Source organism: Silurus aristotelis, assembly GCF_946808225.1.
Source record: "Silurus aristotelis genome assembly, chromosome: 1".
NCBI lineage: Eukaryota > Metazoa > Chordata > Actinopteri > Siluriformes > Siluridae > Silurus > Silurus aristotelis.
Window position 1 is genome coordinate 13302146 of NC_139574.1, and position 7174 is coordinate 13309319.

A 7174-nucleotide genomic window follows, 5' to 3' on the forward strand; every position below is an offset into this window, starting at 1 on the left:
AGAGAGAGAGAGAAAGGTGAAATAGTGTGCACTTTTTAACACAGCATGTACCACAGGCCTTGTGATGATGGGAACCACATGGCCTTATATGACAATTTCACTTGCACATCACTGCAAGTAATATTGCTCCTGTTGCACTGCTTTCAACACCAAAGGCTTGGATAAATTGGTGTTTCATTAAGAAAGACTGAGGTAATGGAAGATATATTTGAAGTAGGATCAAAGCAAGATAATCTAGTGGATGTGTGTGCCTATGGAAGTCTTTGTTACTATTGTATGAAATGTTGCATGTGATTTGTGTTGGACATTTGGATGAAAATCTCATGAAAAACAGCAAACAATGAATATAGGGGAGAGACTAATCATAATCTTAAATGTCTTAAACATAATTTAGCGAAACAAAATTGGAAATGTAAAAATGTTCTACTTGTTTTCTGTAATCAATAACACCTTTTAAGTATTTGCAATAAAAAATGTAAAATAAAGCAAATGAAGGTTTTTATTTGACTCATTCTTTATATATAAAAACAAACAAATCAAAGACACTCTGGTTTATTTAAATTACTGTATTTTTTTCTTTTAAATTTTTTAAATAGTGCTTTTTCTCATGCAGGACACTGAATTCAAAAGAAATGATTGGCACCGTTAACATGAATATTTCATTAAACCTTCCCTGCTCTGAGTCTCTCAACATTTTACCTAATTTTCATGAAGAGAAATTCTAGGCAGCAACATGCATATTTAAATAGGGACAAAATGATGTGTCTTCAAGACTATAATGAAACATACAAGACTATTCAAAAGCTGAAAATACAGAACAAAATACAATAAACACATGCAAAGTAGATACATGTAATCATGAAAGATTATACAAAAATATGAGGTTATATAAATATATTACAAATATTATAAAATAATGGCTATTACACACATAAATTTATCAGGTTCCCTGGTGGTCTAGTGGTTAGGATGCGGCGCTTTCAACGCTGCGACCCGGGTTCGATCCCCGGCCAGGGAACCAAACCCAGCCATTCGGGTTGCACAAGCCTTAGTGCCGGTCCCAAGCCCGGATAAATGGGGAGGGTTGCGTTAGGAAGGGCATCCAGCGTAAAAACATGTGCCAAATCAAACATGCGGATGGTCCACTGTGGCGACCCCTAATGGGAGAAGCCGAAAGAAAGTTTTACACACATAAATTTATCATTAAAATATGGACACACTACAGCTTGAAATGTATACATGGACCAGGCATAACATTATACATAAGATAAAATAAAACTTTATTAATCCTGAATGAAAGTCTAAGGAACAAGAATTTCAACAACAAGAAAGTTTTGTCTTATCTTATTATGAGTGGTGACGTGAATAACACTAATTATTTCTTCATCATGGCACCTGTTAGTGTGTTGGATATATTAGGCAGCAAGTGAAAATTTTGTCCTCAAAGTTGACGTGTTGGAAGCAAGAAAAATGGGCAAGTGTAATGAGTCGAATGATTTTGACAAGAGCCAAATTGTGATGTCTAGACAACTGGGTTAGAGCATCTTTAAAACTGCAGCTCTTGTGGGATGTTTCCAGTCTGCAGTGGTCATGGCTATCAAATGTGGTCCAAGAAATAAACAGTGGTGAAGCGGCGACAGCGTCATGGGTGGCCGAAGGCATCATTGCACGCAACAAGCAAAGGTGTGGTCCGATCCAGCAGACAAACCCCTGTAGCTCAAATTGCTGAAGAAGTTATTGCACTTAATGATCAACGGGTCAGAACTGTTTTAGCAGCAAAAGGGAGACCAACACAATTCTAGGCAGATGTTGTGCCTAATCAGCGGTCATAAAGTTATTCCTGGTCGATGTATATGTTAGTATGCATATAAAGCTTCACATCTGCTCTTGGCATTAGAAAAAAACAAACAAGCGTGCACTTCTGCTTTCTTTTCTAGCTGTATTAAAACTTGTGTGCTGTGAAATGACTTGGATGCCACCCAAGTTAATGGAATTTGGACTTTAAAGCGTCTTGAAACACATGTAAAATTAGGTACCGTGGTTACTATGGCAACTACACCCCCAAATGTTAATCCTCATATCCCACCAGAGAACCACAACATATGCTTTGCAGTAAATGCTTCACAGAACCATATTTGGAAGTGGCACAGCTGTGATTGAACTATCTGCAGGTAAAAAAACATTCTAAAACTAGAAAAAAAAACATTTACAAAAAAGTGTGACCAGATCATTTTGCACATATTGCACAAACAATTGCAAACATCTCCACTTTCCTTAGAAACAGTCACTAATTCGGCTACTGATTTCCATATACCACTTGTTATACTTTTCTACGTGCAAATTCTATTTTTATTCTATTTCAAATTCCATGCAATTCTATTTTTATGTCACGGACAGTCAAAAAAAGCATTTTTATACAGTGGTGTGTTTTTCACACAGGGCCATGTAGTTTTGGAGTTTGTTTTTCCTTAATAATAAAAACCTTCATTTAAAAACTTAATTTAAAAACTGTTCCCTTGTGTTATCTTTTACTAATATTTAAATTAGTTGATCTGATCTGAAACAGTACAAGTGTGACAAACATGCAAAACAATAAGAAATCAGGAATGGGGGCAAACACTTTTTCACACCACTGTAGTGAGAAAGTGTAGTGACTAACAAAATATAAAATTTTATTAAACCAATCAGAAAACTGTTCCCTGTGTCCTGTAGAGGCCCTACTCTCAATTTGTTTCAATCATCAAAGTGAATTGTGGGTATTCTTCAATCCCCAAACACACAATATTCACAATGTATTGAACTGGTTTTTACATATCACAGTTTTTATCGTGGAGAATATACAATGCACTCACAAATTTCCCCACTGCAATATTCATTCATCTTCAGTAAACACCTTTTCTTGGTCAGGTTTGCAAAAGATCTGGAGCCTATACCCAGAACAATGTGTACAAGGCAGGAATACACTTTGGAAAGGAAACCAGTCAGTGCACTATGTACACAAACCTAGAGCAATTTAGAAAAGCCTGTCTACCTACTGGCATGTTTTTGGACAATGGGAGGAAATCCATGTGGACATGGGAGAACATGCACAAAATGTTCTTCACGCAGACAGGATCAAACCGGATCACGCTTAGGATCAAACCGTGGACCCTGCGGCTGTAAGGAGGCAATGCTACCCGCTGTGCGGCCCCCTCTGTCCAAACAAATACACAATATATGAGGTTATCATCCAACAGATATACCTAACAGGTACAGAATACTCATAATGCCCTGGCATTTATGGAGAATAGGCTGAATTTTGGATGCAGGGTATAAATTCTTGAAATGTCATTTAAATTCATTGGTTTACATTTAAGCTGTGTTGCTCCCAATAAATCACACTCTAGGCATTATAATTAACCGCCATTAGTGGGCGATAATTATTAGATTAGTTTAGATATTAAGAATTTCAAGCTTCTCCATTCTGGATTCAGCTTAGGATGTGTGAATTTTGGAGGACAGGTTGATCTACCTGCTCTGATCTGCATCATGAGCACCTCCCATAAAGAAAAAACCCACTCTCTTACACACATTTGCACGTACATACTCACACACACAAATATAATATAAATGGTGCACTTCCCAAAGCATTAACACAAGCCTACAGGATATAATATCATGATATTGTAGGGAGGACAGAGAAGCTTATGAATCAGGAACGTGAGGACAACGTCCAAGGTTCAGCTCCAGATATATGGACATTATGGGAGTAAATACACATTTTATGTCTACCACATGCTGATTTGAGGCGAGGGCATTTGGCTGAAACTAAATAAATACACAAAATAAACCACATTTCAACTTTCCTGTTTCCTAGAAAATGTCACTTTTATGCAACAATCAAATAAAACGTGTTGAAACAGGACTCAGTGTACACAGTGTGTCCTTCTCTGTATTAACCTGGTTGTTTAGACAGAAATGGGAAAAACCTTTTGGATTTAATTATTCTGATACCAGTCAGCTAAAAAGACTGCTAAACTGATACTGAAATAATCTGATTTGCGATAACTGAACCACTTATAATCAAAATCTGAAACCCATATTTTAAAATATGCTGCATTAATGCACAAAAGCAGATGATTTATTAAAAAGTTTATAATAGAAACATTATTATAATTATATTATGTTTCTAATAAGAGTTTGCTATAAAGCTTGACAGGGCATCTGGTTGAGGTTAGAGGTGCATGTTGGAACCCAGATCCTGTGGGATGCAACAAAAAACCTGTGTGAGCAGAAGGTTGAATATGAAGCTTTGTGAGTCAAAGATCACGTTCATTACTGTATGCTGGAAATAAAAGCATTCAGTTTTTCTTCTTTTTATTTTCTAATACAATTATAAGGTATTCTTTTATTCTGAAAGCTTTGTTTTGTTAAAAAAAAATATGACTGAGTTTCAAGCTACTTATAAAAATTTCAACCAGGAAGGCAGGAGTTAAAAAACAGTGGATTTTTTAGTTGAGACCCATTATGTACTGGAGTGATGTAGCTGAGTTTGATACTGGTCAGATTTAAAATATGCAATTATATCCACATTAAGCCTCATTTGCTGATAACCTCAACTGTTCTGGGAAGATGTCCTTCTAGATTATGGAGTGTGGTTGGGGAGATTTATGCTCATGCAATCAGAAGGACATTAGTAAAATCAGGTTTTAATGGTGAGGAGGCTGGAAAAGTCCAAATACTTTAGATAGATAGATAGATAGATAGATAGATAGATAGATAGATAGATAGATAGATAGATAGATAGATAGATAGATAGATAGATAGATAGATAGATAGATAGATAGATAGATAGATAGATAGATAGATAGATAGATAGATAGAGGGGATCATTTCATTATGGGCTTATGTCAATATTTGAGTGTAGAAACTCAAAGGCAGCAATACAATATCATGAGCAAACAAGAAATCAATCAAGAGCCGTTCTTTTACAGCTTCCCTTTCCCCATTCATTTAAACCCCTCATTTGTTATGCAAATAGGAGGTCAGCTGTATGTGCTTACTAAAATGAAAGCAATCTTCTTCTTTTTGAAAATGTAATTAAATTAAAAACTAGACATTGTGTTACATACTTGTGGCAGAACGCTTTGAGGGCATCGTTATTGCCCTCTTCGGTTGTAAAGTCAAGCGGCAGAAAATGAAGAGCATGAGGGCAGTGTTCTCAGCAGAAAGACAAAATGGTGCCTGGTAGCTACAATCACTAGAGTGATCCTCTGTAAGTGTGTGTGTGTGTGTGTGTGTGTGTGTGTGTGTGTGTGTGTGTGTGTGTGTGTGTGTGTGCTTTTTATGCTACATGGAGGGGTAGGCAGCATGCATGAGGAGTTTGGGGGGGGGGTATGCAACAAATGCCTTTTACAAAATTTTAATTATGGAGGCATTACACTTCTGTATAACTATGACTGCACTTCGCTACATATGTTCTATTTATTTCCTGGAAGAGATGAAACAAAAAAAAAGAAAATTTTTACAGTAAAATTAATTTTAAAATTCAAATGTCTTATTAATAAGAAAATAATTAAACTTTCGATTATCCATTCAAGTAACAACAAGACTGCAGTTTTCATGATATTCTCATGTTGGTTTCCAAAGCAGAATGGGTAATATCATTGCCAGTTGATTAATCTATTTAATTTATTTTTTAATTATAGGGTTTAAAAAACACACATGGTTTCATGAACCTATTGCATGCACATATTATAACCTTGTCCATCACCAGATGTAAACATAAGATCATCTATATACTGTATGAATATAAAATTGAGTGAATATAAAATTGAGTGATGTACATTGTGATGTACTAATGCCTCATCCAGTACATTCTGTCCTCCATGGCCTTGTGGCCAGACTTCATGGGATGGATATATATATAATGTGTGTGTGTGTGAAATAAAGCACTTTGAAACTGCTCTCAAGAAAAATGAGAGATCCTATATAACACAGTCAAGAGCAACTTCAGTTAAATAATGACTTTTGCAAATGCTCTACACATAACATCAGTGGTTTGGGTATCATGTCAACATAAAAGCTTAAGTAAAAATTTCAGTCATGTAATTCAAGTGTGTTAGTATTTACAGCACCATTATCCTCTAAAAGAGAAGTTGAGCATGCTAATGGAAACAAAACTACATGAGCGCATGCGGTGAGAGCTTCGACTTGACATCTGTGCCATGATCCGCCTCATTTGCACTGATAAAATCAGTAAATCAGTTTCCTGATGATCGGCCTATACCTCATATTTGTCAGGAAAGCAATTTCCACTGAGAAGAGGAAAGCCAACACTGACACAAGTTATGAGGGGAGTGATCAAATGGACAGGAGAGTGAAAGAAACTTGTAATTACTGTGTATATCATAACAGATAACAGATTTCAGACATGAACAGAAACAAGGTTGGTCCTAAGCTTTTCACTTTCAGGGAGAGATTTTTGAACCTTGTTTAACAAATAAACACATAAAATATATGCAGCATTTATAATAATAATTATAAGAATGGAAAAATAATGTATAATGCATATACCTATACCTATACCTATATATATATATATATATATATATATATATATATATATATATATATATATATATATATATATATATATATATATATATATATAAAAACAGAAATGACAAATGTTGGGGTCAAAGCATGATTGTGTTATTAGTATTCAATAAGTGACCTTTTCAAAGCATGATTTTTTTACATGATTTTTTTACATGATTAGGAAATTTTATGTAAGATTATAAAGATTATTTAAATGGCTAGATAGATAGGCCATGTTTAACATGATTAATACTCCATGTTTAGTTACATGCACCAGAATTTCAAAGCTTTCTATGAATGATGTACCTCAAAAAATGCTCACAGGGTGAAGATATTCATTAGTTTAAGTTTGAATAGGCAATTGCTGCAAAGGCACAGTCTCATTACCTGAAATCTTTGCAGTCATATTCAGGCCTGTCACGGGTGCACGATTTTGATCATTCATTATCCCTGTACAGTTACTGTAAGGCAACATTTGAAGATGCATTGGTCCAATTTTTGTGAAAGATTTATTAAAATGGGTAGGAGGCAAAGAATCACATTTTGCATATGGTGCAAATAAACTTGATTCAAAAGTGGTTGAAAATGAATAATT